This window comes from Callorhinchus milii, unplaced genomic scaffold (assembly GCF_018977255.1).
Source record: "Callorhinchus milii isolate IMCB2004 unplaced genomic scaffold, IMCB_Cmil_1.0 Scaffold22, whole genome shotgun sequence".
Taxonomy (NCBI): domain Eukaryota; kingdom Metazoa; phylum Chordata; class Chondrichthyes; order Chimaeriformes; family Callorhinchidae; genus Callorhinchus; species Callorhinchus milii.
In genome coordinates, this window is record NW_024704763.1 from 3,638,408 (window position 1) to 3,654,397 (window position 15,990).

Consider the following 15,990-nt stretch of genomic DNA (forward strand, 5'->3'; position numbering starts at 1 on the left):
GGGAGCACAGAAAATAGTAGGATAATAAAAGATGGAGAATAAAAGAAATCAGTTAAGATCTTTCGTCTCAGTGCAGAAAGAATGCGAAAGTCTGTTCACACTCCCCCTTTTTTGGCTCTGTAATTACTTCCATTGACCCAGTCTGCCCAATCCACAGCTGGTTCAATAACACATTATTGCATGCAAAGGGCATGCCGATCCCTGGAGAACAGGCTGCAACTAACGTGTTATAAGCGCTTCTGTCTGTAATACAGTAAGGGACGGAGTCAGTCAATCTTTATGTGATGTATTGACATGGATCCCACCCACCTCTTAGCCCCAGTCAGCAAAGTGTGCTGCACATCTTACGATACTGCAAAAATCAAAAGGTACAATAACAAGTCCAGCATCCAGCATTAGGTAAGATTGGAAAATACAGGTCTGCTGTGCTTGTTCTACTTTATATTGGAAATGCACCTTTTTATGGGTCTCTCTCTCTTCTTCCCCCCACCCCCCAATCCTGTCTCCAAACATCTGTGGGTTCGTACTGGAGTGGCTCGCTCCTATGAATACTAGGCATCCTCCGATACATTGCCCAAGCATTCATTCTTCATTTCATTGTGAGAGTCTGGACAGTAAGTGTCAGTGGCTGTATGATGGGCAGGGGTTGGTGGGGGGGGCGGGGGTGGTCTAGGAAGCAAGAGTGCTTCATGTGTCAAGCTCCATCCTGTCATTATCCAACATCAACACCACTGTATATTACAGCAGAAAACTGAATTTGCTGCTGGGACAGGGAAGAAAGGGGAGGGAGCTAACCTGGCTTTGAGGTGATTTGCTTAGCAACGGATTGCCAGAATCGAGTCAACCTGCAGTAGTTGTCTCGATTGTCTGGTTCCTGAGCCATTTAGGTCGCAGAACTTCAATGCATGATTGATGACAGACCACCTGTCTGGCCTGGCTCATTGACAGGACTTGAAGAGGCAGACCAGTCACTGGGAGCAGGGATTCATCCCCTCAGTTCCTATTAATCCTGTAAGACAAAGTCCTAAAGGGTAGGATGGTCCTAGCTGGAAAAGCAGCAGGAAACTTGTCAGACAGCGCTCTCAATGGCAAGCTATACATTTTTAGCTGGTTTAGAGTCCAGCAGTATCCGAATATATACATCGGGAGTCCCCAAGCCTTGGCTCTCACCAACACGTGCCTAATACCAAACAACATCTGTTTCCCCTATTTAATCCAGCGAGTCTTTTTAGCTACCCGCATTCTCACCTTGCCATACTCTCACAGCAGTTTAGCTAAAAAGAGTTTAACGTATTATTCAGTATCCATCCCAGTTGGTTTATAAATGATTGTAAATGATGTTTCAATTTAAGAATGGTTCCAAAATGTCAATCTGGAGCAGTATTCCAAGTTCAAAATAGTTCTGTATTTTGTACCATGTCTAGACCCCTTAAGTGTCTCTTTCAGATAAAAAGGTTTGTAATTGAAGGGAAAGAGTACGGTTTCGGTTTTACACTCAGGTATGGCACGCACAGTACATTGTTTCACACTGGCTTGACAACTGCAATCATTTGCATTATACTGCATGCGTCAAAGCACGCAGAACAGAAACAGTCCATGCTTGAAGATAAGCTGTTTTTCAAAGCACTTTTAAATAATCCAAGGCTTTGTGGCCTATCTCTCAGTGCTAGTTTCGTCATTTTGCACTATTTTAAAGATTTTCAGTGAACATTTTCCTCTTCCTCCCCCCACACAAAGGTGTTGTTTAACTCTCCTCCTTCCCCACCCCCCAAAAGATTTTGGCTCACCTTGGGATGCAGTTCCATCCGAGTATAGACAAACTAGATTCTAACACCCCAAAGCAACAATGGTTTATCTTTCCAAAGGTGATGGTTGTTCTAGACATTTGTGTCTTTAAAAAGAAATCCATGGCTTTCATCCTCATGTGAAGCACTGGGGCCATTGTTCCTCTAAACCAACCTTTCCTGCTCTTCCTAAACTCCAAATCTCCTGACTCATATACTCCCTCTCCTTCCTACATCCTCATTCTGTTGAAAACATATCACATGATTTAAACTCATTCTTTCCCAGGACCTTAAGACTGGAAGTCCCTTCCTCCCACTCAAAAGACTTATTATTAACAACAAGTTGCATTTATACAGTATCTTTCATGTAAAATAAATGTCTCGAAGTGCTTTACAAGAGATAATTCATTAGAAAGCGAATAGAGTTATATAGGCAAACTTGGCACTTAATTGGTGCCAGCAAGTTTAAACCTCAAGCTTGGCATCTCTTATTCTCGATTTAACTTATCCAACTGCCTAGTTCCTAGTGTCCTGCCCTGAGGGCCTTGGCCCTCCTTGTAGGTCTCTTGGATTTTTTTTAAAAATTAGGTCTTACTGTGCTGTAGATATTTACATTGGAAATGTCAAATTCACTTTAATCTTGGAGACGGTCTAAAACCTACTAAAACCAAGGACATTTGCCAGTGCAAAACTCAGCCAGAAAGGACTGGGGTCAATACTGATTCTACATTGCGGTAAGGACAATGTAAAAGGGAACTATTCCCAAGCATTTTCATTGCCTGTTGGGAATGGAGTTACTACCATCACAAACTGGTACAAACCCCAGCGCCATCTGGGCTACTAAACCCAAGTACAACTGTTATGGATCAAAGCAGCTCTGCTTGTTTTGCGGATGTGACGCACATGCCAGATTACCTTAGCAGTAAAGCAATCTAGAGTTGCTCTGGGTGGCCATGCTACTGACATTAATGTTACGCTCTGCCTTTCAAGTCATCTCTCCGCTGCTGTCGCAGCAGGTTCAGCACAAGTGTTTGAACACATGGCATCTTGCACCAAATTACCAATATCAGGTTACATGTGTTTGCACCTGTTGGGTTTTCCGAAAATTATCTGATGTGAAAGATGCAAGTATTAAAGTTTATCCGCCGTTTGCCAAATGCTGACATGCTGTATTTATAAGAGTGAAAAAGAAATCGAGAAATTCAACGCCAGAGTAATCGCTGCTTAATCCGACCAACTCTTAAATCTCTCGCAGGGATAAATCAGCTGTCCATGATGGTTGAAAGTAAAAGCAACAGTTCATCATACACAGGCTGGTGCTTCTAGTCAATTCATCATCATCTATGTTAACGTAGACGGAGGTCAACAATAGCAAAGTTAACTGAGATGTTAGATACCGAGACTTTGTGAGGTTTCCGCTGATCTGTAATAACCAACATTGGAGGAAATGGCATCAAACGATACACCCTAGCTTTATTTATCATTTATTAAAAGATCAGTGACAAGCTCACCTCACACAAACTCCACCTCCTGCAAAAATATATTCCCATCACTATTGTTCTTTATACCGCATGAAACTGCAGTTTTCCTCAAGTAAAACAGAATGGGGGCACTCAGAGGAAGTTAAGGGAAGATCAGAATGGGGCCAAGGGATGGAAAATCAAGGGATTGAAATGCCCATCCCACCTCTGAACACAAGAACGACAAGAGGTGAAAAGATGTTTCATACCAATTTCCGACCACTTCAGAATCATCTCAAGTTAATTTTTTTTCCACCAATTTTCTTCTCTCCTTTGAGGCAGGCATTTGACCCCCTTTTTTTCCCTTCATCCAGACTACTGTTCCACAAGAACGTTTTAATTCATCTCTCAACTGGCCATTATTCATGAATGAGCAGTAACAATGAGTGTTGACAGACTATTAGACCAGTGGGAACCTCATCTGAAATCCAAACTCGGCCTCATCTGATGTTCAAACGCCCATGCCTTCTAGTGTTCATGTGCGTCTGTACATACATACATCTTAACTGATGATCAGCACCTCCATATTTACTAAGCTTGTGTACAGAAAACTGTCTAGCTTCAAAACGCAACTAGCCTTTCACACACTTAAGAATGGCCATCCTCTGGGTCATCGGGTCTCTGCCAACGCCGTTCCCTGTGTGCTGCACATTTTTAATGCAAGGCAGCTTTACTATATCCTGGGTGAGATGCACCAATAAGGGTACAAAAAATGCTAAAAGGCTAAAGTATTGCCTCAATGTACAGATACAATATTAGCCTTAAGAAATATTAAAGGAGTTCTTTGAATACTAGAGTAGGCAGACTTGCCAATAAATGGAGTATTACTTTGTACAATTGCCAAACTCAGATTTCCAGTTCATAACCCTGGCAACAAGAAGCAAAGCAGCATTTCCTAGAAGCTGGCATGTAACTAATGTACAATGATTGAAGATCTTACAGCAGACTCTTCTTTTGGAAAGTAAGCGATTAACCATTTCTGCCACCTTCCTAGTGTTCTTTACTTCAATTTCTTCTGTATAAATCATTGGTGAGACCATACTGAGAGTGCTGTGTGCAGGTCTGGCCACCGCAGTACAAAAAGGATATTGGAAAAATCAAAAATATACACAGGAGGGCAACCAAAATGATTGAGGGAATGGAGGGACAAACACAAACACTATTTCAATGAATGAATAGTGAACCCTGTGGAGCAGGCTCCCTAGGGAGTTGAAGCAGGAAGTGTTGATTATTTCAAACAAAGATTAGATAAGTTTTCTTTTAGGAAATAACATTATGGGATAAAGTACACTGGTAGTTTGGGACATACATGCATGCGACCGCCAGGAAGATGAACTAGATGGATCTTTTTTTGTCCAGCATTTCTTGTGTTCTGCTTTCGCTAAGATGGCAAAAAAAGGAATATTTCTCAATTCTCCGCAATAAAACCCTACTTTCATTTATTCCTCTCATCAAAGAGTGGAGTATAATAATAATAATCCTTGCATTTGATATGGCGCCTTATCATGTCTTCGAGACGTTTCAAAGCGTTTCACAGAATATGGAATTTGGAGTCCTGTAGCTCAGTGGTTTGAGCACTCGCTTTGCAAGCGAGAGACCTGAGTTCAATTCCAGGCAGGGCGAAACTTCGGGCAAGTTTCCTTACTCCACACGCCTAATAATAATCCCTCCAAAACTAAAAAAAACAATAATAAATTGGTCATTTTCAATCTACGACTGTTTGTGGGATATTGCTGTGCGCAATTGGCTGCCGCGTTCGCCCACAAATATACAGTCAATTCACTTTACAGTGTGTTCTGTGAAGCGCTTTGGGACGTCCTCCCGACGTGAAAAGCGCTGTATCAAATGCAAGGATTATTTATTTTTTATTATTATAATATACTGTAAATTGAATTGACTGTATATGTTTATGAGTGAAATGCGGCAGCCAATTGCATAAGGCAGTGTCCCACAAACAATCGTTGATTGGGTGGCCAAATTGAGTGGCTAGAACATGAATTGCTAGGTTCAGATGTCTTATCTTTTCATTGTTCAGGTCATTGAAACACCTAGTGTAGAGTATTTTACATAACGAACAGTGGGAGGGATTGCAAAGTAGTTACCTAATCAAAGGCCTCCAGCATCATCTTAAATCGAGAGTGGTTTATAACCACCGTCTGAACACCAGGGTTAGAAAAGCCTTCAAAAATCAATCTTAAGTATCTGTTATTGTCTCTACACAACCTTGCTCTCTTCCTAAAACAGACACACACGTGACACACTTGTCTATCCTCATGTTGCCAATAGATATGTCTGGATGCCAAATGCTAACATATACCCTAAGTCACAGGAAAGTCAGGTAGGCATCAAAGGTACAATCATCAGTTTAATTTCGGGAAATTCTCAGATTCAGCGAGGGGCTAACTTCTCAGGAATCCTTTCTATTTGGACAAATGTTCAGATGGGCTGAGTCGCTAAAAGAACTTACATTGTCATACCAACTAGAATGGCAAAGTGTCTCAAAGCACTTTACAGTAGTTAAAGCCTTGCTTCCTCCCTTTCCTCCTTCAAGGCCGGTCTTAAGACCTTTCTCTTTGACCGTGCTTTCAGCTCCCCTCTCGACTCTCTACCCCCTCCTTGCTCCTTCCCTTCCCTCCCCTCACCCTGACCATTTCCCCCCTGCTCGGGTCCTGACCCAACTGTACAGCGCCTTGCGACGTCCTCCTGACGTGAAAGGCGCTCTGTAAATGGAATCTTGTTGTTGTTGTAGTTATTGTGAAGTATACTGACGTTTTGAAGGCAAACACAGCTGCTATTTTGCAGGAAGGTTCCACAAACTGTCATAAGGTAAATGACCAAATTTATCTGTGGAGAAATGTTAGCCAGCACGCTGGGAGAAACTCCCTTCACATTTCGAAAAAAAAAGATTTTTTAATAGCCACCTGAAGAAAAGAGAGCAACTCAGAATAACACTTCCAAACAATGCAGCATCCTGCAGGACTGACCTGGAGTCTCAACTTCAACTGTAAACTCAAATGACTACAGATTCAGTGATGGATCCCTTACAGAACTCAAATTAAAAGTTTTAAAAACTTACATAATGTTTACACTTTTGTCAAAACAAACTTTGTTTTCACTTTATGTCATTGTTGGACATTCATTGCAGACGTCAAGCTGGCTCAGACAATTGAGTAAAGGGTGTTGGGATAAGCTGCTTCCTGCTGTATCTCGCAGACTTCGAACACACTCTTTAGCAATCTATTCAGCATCACTCCACTGATTTTCTACCCTGCTGCTGGAGTAAACTCCCCCTGACCCTCTGCATTCATCTGATAACCCTCAGTGAAGCCACAAGAGTTTGGGCCAATGTGATTTTCTGCGTTAAATTTGCTTTTGTTTACAAGATTCTTTAATTGAATTTCTCCAACACAAATCCAGTTAACGCCATCAGTGAACTGTATTGCCCTTGTTCAAAAGAGCTCTGTTAAACTGGATTAGCATCGCTTCAAAGCATAATTGAAAACTAACTAACAGTTGATGGATTCCGATTAGCACATTTTACGACTATATAAAATCAGTTTTGAATGGCTAAATTCCATGCTGTACCAGTTAAATTTGAGATCCATTTATTCACTAAAACTCTGATTAAAACCATCCACTGAAAAGGTAGGATGTTAGGCACTTCTCTGGCATCACAGGGCAAATTATACACAACTGTTCTCAACCTCTCCTTAGGAGGGAAAATGGATGAAGAGAAAGTAACCAAAATTAGAAGAGAGAAAACTTAGGGAGAGGAAGAGAGGTTTGAGAGCGGACACACAGTCCTTTGGCTGCAGCTATGTTGTAATGCAATGTCCAAGTGAATAAATAAAATGATGCACTGGTGAGAAAACCTTCCATCAAAATCTTTGGCAAATCTCCCCTTGGCCAGCTCTGGTTTACTGTTATCCAAGCACAGGAGAAGTACAGTTGTCAGAAACGACTTTAACATCTCCCCAAAACATCATCCAAGTTTTTTAGAAAACAAATTTCAAGGGAATCATTGAAAAGTATTTAGGCGGGATTTGAAAGTAGGGAGGGAGGAGGCGAGGTGGAGGGATTGAGGGAGAGAGTTCCAGAGTTTCTGAGAATGGTATTTTTTATTGCATTCTCTCACTCTTGCTGTTCCCTTCACCAGAGCCACCACCATTTCTCCCTTCAGCCACAAGGGGCAAAAACTCACTACAAGCAGCATGAAAGAGGGGTTAGAAATCTTGAGTTTGCAATTATTGGGTGAATGAAGAATTTGCCTCAAGTAGTTGTTGAAGCTGAGTCTGCAAGATCATGCAAAAGAGTTTAAACAAACACTTGAATTATGTAAAAAGGTTTAGGGAAAGGGTAGAGAAATGGAACGGTGTGTGTGTGGGGTGGGGGGGGAGAGAGAGTTGAGCAAAGATCGAATTGGGCTCAGCTGTGAAGCAGTGCAGTTGGGTGGGGGAATAGAGAGAATGAGAAACAGAAATTAGAAGCTATTAGGAAGAACCCATATCCTTCACAAGCATCCTGAGGAGTTGGCAGCCACTGGGGCATTTTAACTTTGGCATCAGAGTCATGGCAGTGCAATCTGTGAAGTTATCAAGAAGAATGATCAGAAAGTGGACTTTTATTAAAGATGAGCCATTGAAACCTATATCCCCTCTAGAAGTGGTTTGAAACTGCTAACTGGTAGTGACCCAAGCTAAAAGTATGTGAATATTCCTTATAAGTGTATAAAATCTGATGGCTAATCAACTCAGCACGTAAGAGGAATAGACTGTGCTACTGTATATATTTATAGCCAATCTATTTACATTCAGAGTTAATGGATAAAGGAATGATAGGTATTGAAGTTCTCCCACTCCAATGAATTTCCTAACAAGGAATCTCTCTCCCTTAGGAACAATCCAGTCCTGTTTCATCACAGGCTCAGCCAAATTCAGTGGGATAAGCCATTGCACTGAAATGTTGTGGTTTTGGCACTGATGTTGTTGTGGCTCATTCACTGCTCTTCAGTCAAAGCACTGATACTGGACACCTTGTCAAGGAAGCACGGCAGAATTGCCTGGTCCATTCGTGGCTTCTCTATAACTATACACTGGGACTGCCGATGCCACTGACCCGAAGTCTGGGATGATTTATAGGTGTGGCACAGCCAGTAGCAGGCCAATAGGAAATACTTATGTATGTTGGGGGTGGGGGAGGCAACAAAGCAGTGGCTTTCTTCACTATTCAATAGTAACTGACTCAGTTGCTGTCGTGCGGGTAACTTAAAACGTGACATGGCTGACTCGCAGGCTTCTTGCTGTGAAGTGCTGGGAGTAGATCACTGGCTTCCCACAAGTCAGCTATGATGCACTGTTGGATATCACTGTTAGAGACTTCAAGTTGCTATAAGCGAGTGCCAAAGCAATCCATTGTTGGTCAATCCCATTTGTAATCTTGTACTGCTCAATTCCTGCTTCCTAGCACCTCTAGTGATAGCAAGGACTCGTCTCTTTCAGGTGAGTTCAGATCCCAAAGCCGCTTGAAGACAATTTCATAATCACACAAGATAATGTTTTTTTAAAAGAAGTTTATTCCCTCTTTTCCAGCCCACACTCTATCTCCAGCCAGATGGGAAAGCTGACTCCTGGGGCTTTCTTTCCAAGTGCTGTCTTTTAGATGAGACATTAAAACCAAGGTCCCATCTGCCTATTCAGATGACGGTTTTCAAAAAGAGAAGGGGTATCTTCCAATGTCCTGGCCAACAAGCCCCCAATAAAATTTGGTCTTTCATTTCATTGACTGTTAGTGGGACATTACTGCCTCGTTCGTCTGGAAATAGACAGTCACTGCAGTTCACAGTAAATCCTGTGAAACGCTTTGGGACATTCTCTTGAGGTGAAAGGCTCTCAAATGGATTACGATTATGATGTTTTTATTGTTGTTGTTCTAAGCACAGCCATCAGGCGGCATACAAACAATAGTACTGCACCTGGAAGAACAGGACAAATATCTGGGATAGGGACAAATATCTTACCACATCATCCAGGCACGAAACCTTGGGCAAGTTTCCTTACTCCACACGCCTAATAATAATCCCTCCAAAACAAAAAAAACAATAATAAATTGGTCATTTTCAATCCATTACTGTTTGTGGGACATTGCTGTGCGCAATTGGCTGCTGCGTTCGCCCACAAATATACAGTCAATTCACTTTACAGTGTGTTCTGTGAAGCGCTTTGGGACGTCCTCCTGATGTGAAAAGCGCTATATCAAATGCAAGGATTATTATTATTATTATCATTCAGGAAAGTGACCATGTGAAACCAGTGCTTCTCATGCCAGTTACCAATATTTTTCAGTTTTTTTGGTCATCAAGGTACATGAAGAAACCCATCACCGTTTAATTAAGAGTACACAAACCAGATGGAGTTCCACCTGTGTGTGCCACCTACACGTGGAATTTTCCCAGCTAAAATGGAATGCCCAACCACTCCAGGAGGGACTCAACCTGTCGATCTAATTTAGTATTAAGAGCAGGGTAGTGAGAGCCTGTTTCTATTCTCCCCACCCCCATTGCAGGCGCACACAAATATGTCCTGCTGCCATATGTGTGCCCCTTATACCCTTTAACCAACACTCTTCCAAACATCAAGATGAGGTGTTGTGGACCAAAGATATTTCCATACTGAGAGAGAGAGACAGAAAGAACTAGAATGGAGAGAAAAAGAATGGAGAATACAAATGAATGAGAAAGAGAACAAACGAACGAGAAAGAGAGAATGAATGTACGGACGATTGATAAATCAAATGAACAAAGAGGAGCAAAAGAAAGAACAAGTAAAATGAATGAACAAACAAGAATGAGAAAAAACTGAGGGAACAAGCGAGAACCAGAGAATTGGCAAATAAATGCAGAGAAAATGAACAAAGAGCACAAACGAAGGCAAGAAAATAAAAACAAAAGAACAAACGAATAAACCACCAAATAAAAATAAACAAATAAAACAAACCAACAAACAAGAACGAGAAAACAAACAAATAGGAACGGGAAAACAAACAAGAGTTAGGGAACAAGCTAGAGAGAGAACGATACAGAAAAGAATGATTGAATATATGAATGAGAACGAATGAGAAAAGCAAAAAAGGGAAGAAATTCAGAAAGAGAGAGACAGGGAGAGAGAAAAAAGAACAGCACAAGATGGGACTGATAGCGTTTGTTGCCCACAAGCTTTGCTGCTGCGTGTTTATTTACTGCGGGGCAGGACTGGCCTCTCCCACCTGGCCCACAAATGTCCCAGTGACATCAGCACAAAGCCCTGGACTTGCTGGGGCCACTCTGGGTGTCTGAAATCAGAGCCAGTGGAAACAACCCTGGTTTGGTTTTGTTTTATAGATCATTTCCTCTGGGCTGTGTATGCACAAGATTACAACCTGCTTCTTATCCTGAATCTGTCTGCACCGTGACCTCCGCAGCCTCTAGCCACAACCTGCCCCTGACATTTAGTCCTGTAACCTGCAGCACAGTTGTTTGGGGGTTGGGGGTTGGGAGGGAGGAGAAGCGCTGTGCAAGCAGCTGAAAACTCTCAAAACTATTTTTTTTCCAGAACAGCTGCATCATTGAAACTGGATGCAGTTACTAAGAGCTTCTGTCGTCATCCCTTTACATAAGCACCTGTAAAGAGGGAACATCTGAGAATAAGATTGAGCAGCTCAAGAGAGTGGGGGGGACCACAAAGCAAATCATGGCCTCACCCTAACCCAATACGTATCACCAAGTGGAATCACATCAGGCAGGGCCGTTTATTATCAGTATTCTACTTGTGGAGTACCCAGGAAATTTTGGGTGCATGTACATTTTATACATAAAATATGGAAGAGAAAATGGAGTTTCTTCTAGGGTCCTGGCCAACAATCCTCCAGATAAATTAGTAATTAACTAGTAATAATAATAATCCTTGCATTTGATATAGCGCCTTATCACGTCTTCGAGACGTCTCAAAGCGCTTCACAGAATATACTGTAAAGTGAATTGACTGTATATTTTGTATATAGTGGCCAGTTATGGGACATTGCTATGCACAAATTGGCTGCTGCATTTTCCTACAAACACACGGTCGTGACAAGTAGTATTTGCATGTGACAGGAGAAGTTAGAGAAAACAATGTTGAAAGGAATGAAACCAAGAAATTTTCAAAGCCACAAAGATGTACCAGGGAGACAAGATGGTGGAGATTGATGGTTCGAAGATTGCGGGGAAAAGAAGTAACTGTGTCAGATGAAGGAGCAGGTGGTAGGTTTCATTAAAAGATGGGAGGATGAGAAGGATAAGAGGTGGATGGGATCAAAGGAGTGAAGGGTGGGGGAGGTGGAGGAAGTGGATTCAACAAAGTAGATCTTTTCAATGTTGGAGATCAGGAAGTTTAAATTCCTTGCATTTTGGATTAACAGGTGAGCATTGTAGGGGGCATGGATGGAGGAGGTGGGAAACAATAGGCAGGAAGTGTGAAATATCAGCTTGACTGAGTTGGTAACACTCTCACCCAAATCAGAAGGTGTGGATGTAAGCCTCACATCAAGACTTTGAGTTAGTTCAACCAAGGTGCCGATTTGAGAAAAGAAACAAGTTTCTCCAGATGAACTGATAAACAATACCCCAGTCAAAACGATGGGTCATTCACTGCAAGGCTGTTTGTGGGACTTTGCAGTGCACAAATTGGTTGCCTACAAATACACAGACAGTACACATTACAGAAAAGCTCTGAAGAGCTTTCAGATGTTTCAAGTTAATCAGTTATATCAAATACAAGGATTATTATTATTAATATCATCATCAATCAGGACAAGAGGGAAAGAAGCAACACACAGGAATGGAGATAAATAACTAAGATTTAAACAATACTCGGACCGGTAAACATGGTCTGAACTGAGCTAAAATTCTGTGCCTGGGTTTATACTGAGCTTTGTTTGAACAGAATAGGAGGTCACAGGTCAAGTGCCTGAATGGAGGTAGGGCCAAGAAAGCCAGAAACGAGCAATAAGGAGGTCAGGATCATTGCAAACTCAACAGAAATACTCTGCATAGCTACTTGCCCCCAATCTACACTCGGCACCACATGATGCCAAGTAACCGTGCATCACTTGGGAGCCATTTAATATCCTCTATAGCTTCTTCACAGGTGTTCAGTCTACAGAGACATTTAATCTATGAGGGGAGGAGAAGAGGAGGAGAAATAACACAATTGAGTTTATTCTTCATAATTACAGCCCTGACATAAGGGGTTAACTGGCAGAAGCTGCCGTTCCCTGTTCAAAGGTTGCTGTGAAGGTTGTTTTGCTCCTTCAGAGACCACTCCTCTTAACAGGAGGCGTCCAAATGTTCGTCGACCCAATCGCACAGTCCCTTGCCCCTACCCGCCCGCTCGTTTTGCACCGCATCCCATACACTCCTGCAGCTCGAGGAAGAATTCTCACACCTCCTCTATTTTTTTTAAAAAAGAAAAGGAAAACAACCTTTCTTTTCTTAATATCCTGAAACAGCTTAGATCTGATGGGCGGCTTGACCTCCTCGTCTCAGAGATGCCAGACATCTCCTTACTAAACACCATGTTTTTTTTAATATTCCTCTTAAAGTGACTGGCTGACCTGCCCAAAGCCCAGGAGTATCTGGTAGTTCAAAGTGTGGATTATTATTCACTTGAAAACGCAGAACTGATTCCCCGCCATTTCAATGTGAGCTCCTTGGTCGAACGACTTTTGCAAAAAAGCAACACATAATTAACAATAGGATTAATCAGTCAATGCGCTTTATTGATTGTTCATGTGCATTACTTAGTGAACGCTGCAGATGAAGGTATAAGAATTGGGGAGACAATGAGAGAGAAAGATGGAGGGAGCGAGGGAGCGAGGGAGGGAGGGAGGGTGAGAGAGCGGGAAAAAAAGGGGGAGAAAGAGAAAGAAAGGAGAAAGGGGGAGAAAAAAGGGGGTGGTGGAGGCGGGGGTGGGTGTGGGGAGAGCAAGGCAGCATTGGGAGGTAGCAAACTAAAGTTGATTTTCTACCTACTATTCCACAACCACTCCCCCCCACCCCCTCTGCCAAGGGGCCCCAGTCCTCCAGCGCGCCTGGGCTGCTGCCGGTGGTGGTGTGGGGCCCATGTGAGTTGTTTATTGCTTTGCAGTGAGTCACGTGAACTCGTCCCGTCCCGTCTGACAAATGCGCAAACAACAAGGACCTCGAACCTGCCTGCACCAGGCTGCCTACCCACCTGCCTGATGGCTTTTCTTTTTTTGTTTAAAAAAAGACAATCTCTTTGGAAACAAAATGCCCCCTGGATTTTTTTGTTTTAAAAAAAAAGCAAAACAAACACACGCGCGGCGCCTCTGTGCGCCCGCGTTGTCGAATCGATGTAACGCTTCCAAATTTTTTTCAAAAAAAAAGGTACCTTAGAGGGCGTGTTTTTTTTTGAAGAAAACAGCATCACTGAGCAAATGCTGCTTTGCGTGATAGAACAACAAACAAATGCGAGCGAGTGATGCTTCTCGTTTTGTTCCGTTCCACAGCCACGTACATCTGCCCCAGGTATTGCAGCCTGCCGTGCCTGTCACAAATAATTCACACACAGCCCTGTAGTCTTTCCAAACTGGAGCACTCAAACCGTTGGAAAGGAAAAACAAATCCAGGTCACAGAAGCCTATCAGTCAGCGGGTGGGTGGGGGTGGGAGGGGGAGTGTATAGTGTAAGAGACACAGAATCCCTCTGCCATCAAAGCTCCGTAGCTTCCATTTGAAACAAATCCACCACCAGATTAAAACCAGCAGAATTAAGCATCTTGTTTGCCCCCGAGGCAGTTGGTCAGTCAGTCAGTCGGGTCAGCGAGTATTTATTTTCACATCCATCTGACCCCAGACTACACCAATCCTGCTCCACCGTAAACCCCAATTCATCCTTCCCCCAGCCCCCACCACCGCATTTCGTCTGCAAAATACTCAGTCAATTCACTTTACAATATATTCTGTGAAGCGCGTTGAGACGTCTCAATTATGTGATAAAGCGCTGTATCAAATGCAAGGATTATTACTAGTTACTTCAACAATAAAATAAAAATAATAATTATAAACACAAGAACCAGAGGCTGCTCTGTCCTCAGAGTGGCCTTGACCTGCCCCAGGTCCAGTTCAGAGTGGAGGCCAATGAGCCCGAAGGCTAAACTGAGCCCAGGCAGGATGCATGTTGGTAGCCAGCATATCAGCATCTATACCAGTTAATCTGAAGTCAGAGAAGAGTGGTGGGGGGTGGGGGGGGGGGGGGGGGGGAGTAAGGGGCAGTGTTGGCATGGAGCCAGACAGTGAAGTACAGAGGAGTACTCTGCAAACTCTTCCTCCTCAAAGACCTCTCACTCATTTCTCACAGTGGGCTGGTGCCACTTTAAGTGTCATTATAAAAGAATGTTTTTGCTGCAGTTTATTAGAAGAGGCACATACATACATGTTGGCTGAGCCAGGGGAGGTTTATCCAGCAAAAGACAGTCAATAGATGAGCTCACCACCTGCACGGTTGTAGCAAAAGAATTAGGAATGTCCCCCAGCTCCTTTGGGATTATTAATTAACACAGGATGAAAAGAACACAGTACACAGTTGGTTAAATTATCACTGCTGCATAAACATATCAAGATATATTCCATCTCATAGCAGTTATGTGGCCTGGAATCCTCAATGTCAAATGTAATCCCTACCCTCGGCATCAAATATAATCCTATATATATATGTGTGTGTGTGTGTACATATAATATTATATATATATATGTATCATTGCAAGTTTCCCATTTCAGAACTGTTTTAGACATTCCAGCCTCCGCACATTCTAACACTAGGTTTGCTAGGCTAGAGAATCTCCAAGTCTGTCGGAATTAACTGAGGTGATAGTAAGGGTTACTACAATTGATTTCAATGCTCCATTTTAGGAACGGAAATTCTAACTCCTGATGGATGTCCAGGGACACCCTACTGGTGTCGAAGTCGAGAGAGGGCAGAGAAAACACTGGATACCTTATTTGTAGAATACTGCAGCAAGTAGGGAAACAGAGCTTCTGAGACTGAGTTGATGGAATAAAATTTATCTTAAAAGAGAAAGAATAATGGGAGGAAAGATGACCTGAAGCAAAGGCAGCAATTGAAACCAAACAATTGCAATGGAGTGTGACAGGAATGCAGAGCAAATTGCTGTGCCACGTCAATTGCTGCATGTCCGACAATATTACAGTGTCAACTGCTCTCCCCCCCACCCCGACTTCTCACAAAAAACTGAATGCCTCTATGGGGGTGGGGAGAAGGGAAGAAAGAAATGTAGGGTTGATGTCTGCATACTTCCACAGCTCAGTTCTCCTGAGTTCTTTGTTGCCCTCCCCCAGCCCCACACACACACTTCCAGTCAAGCATCAACATGTTTCAGAAGGGGGTGGGAAAGGGAGGAAAAGAGAGAGAGAAGACACGGGTGCACAGATCCCTGTCCTGTTTCCTTCCCTCTTTCTCCCCACTCCCCATTCTCCTAATGAGGAGGATAACCTCCATCCTCTTTGTATTGCAAAACATTTTTCGTTTCAGATTAGAAGGTGTCTGTAATACAGTAGCATCGGGAACATTGACCAGTGTATGTTGGGAAACCACAGTACATTCCACTACCCTGCGCGTGACTCAGAAGCACCCGCTG

At 42.8% G+C, this 15,990-nt stretch overlaps 1 protein-coding gene across 1 annotated transcript in view; it reads right to left on the reverse strand.

The window, feature by feature from the left end:
* igf1ra (insulin-like growth factor 1a receptor) overlaps window positions 1-15,990 on the reverse strand; it is a 117,660-nt gene that overhangs the window by 31,888 nt on the left and 69,782 nt on the right. The gene's annotated exons all lie outside the window — the stretch shown is intronic.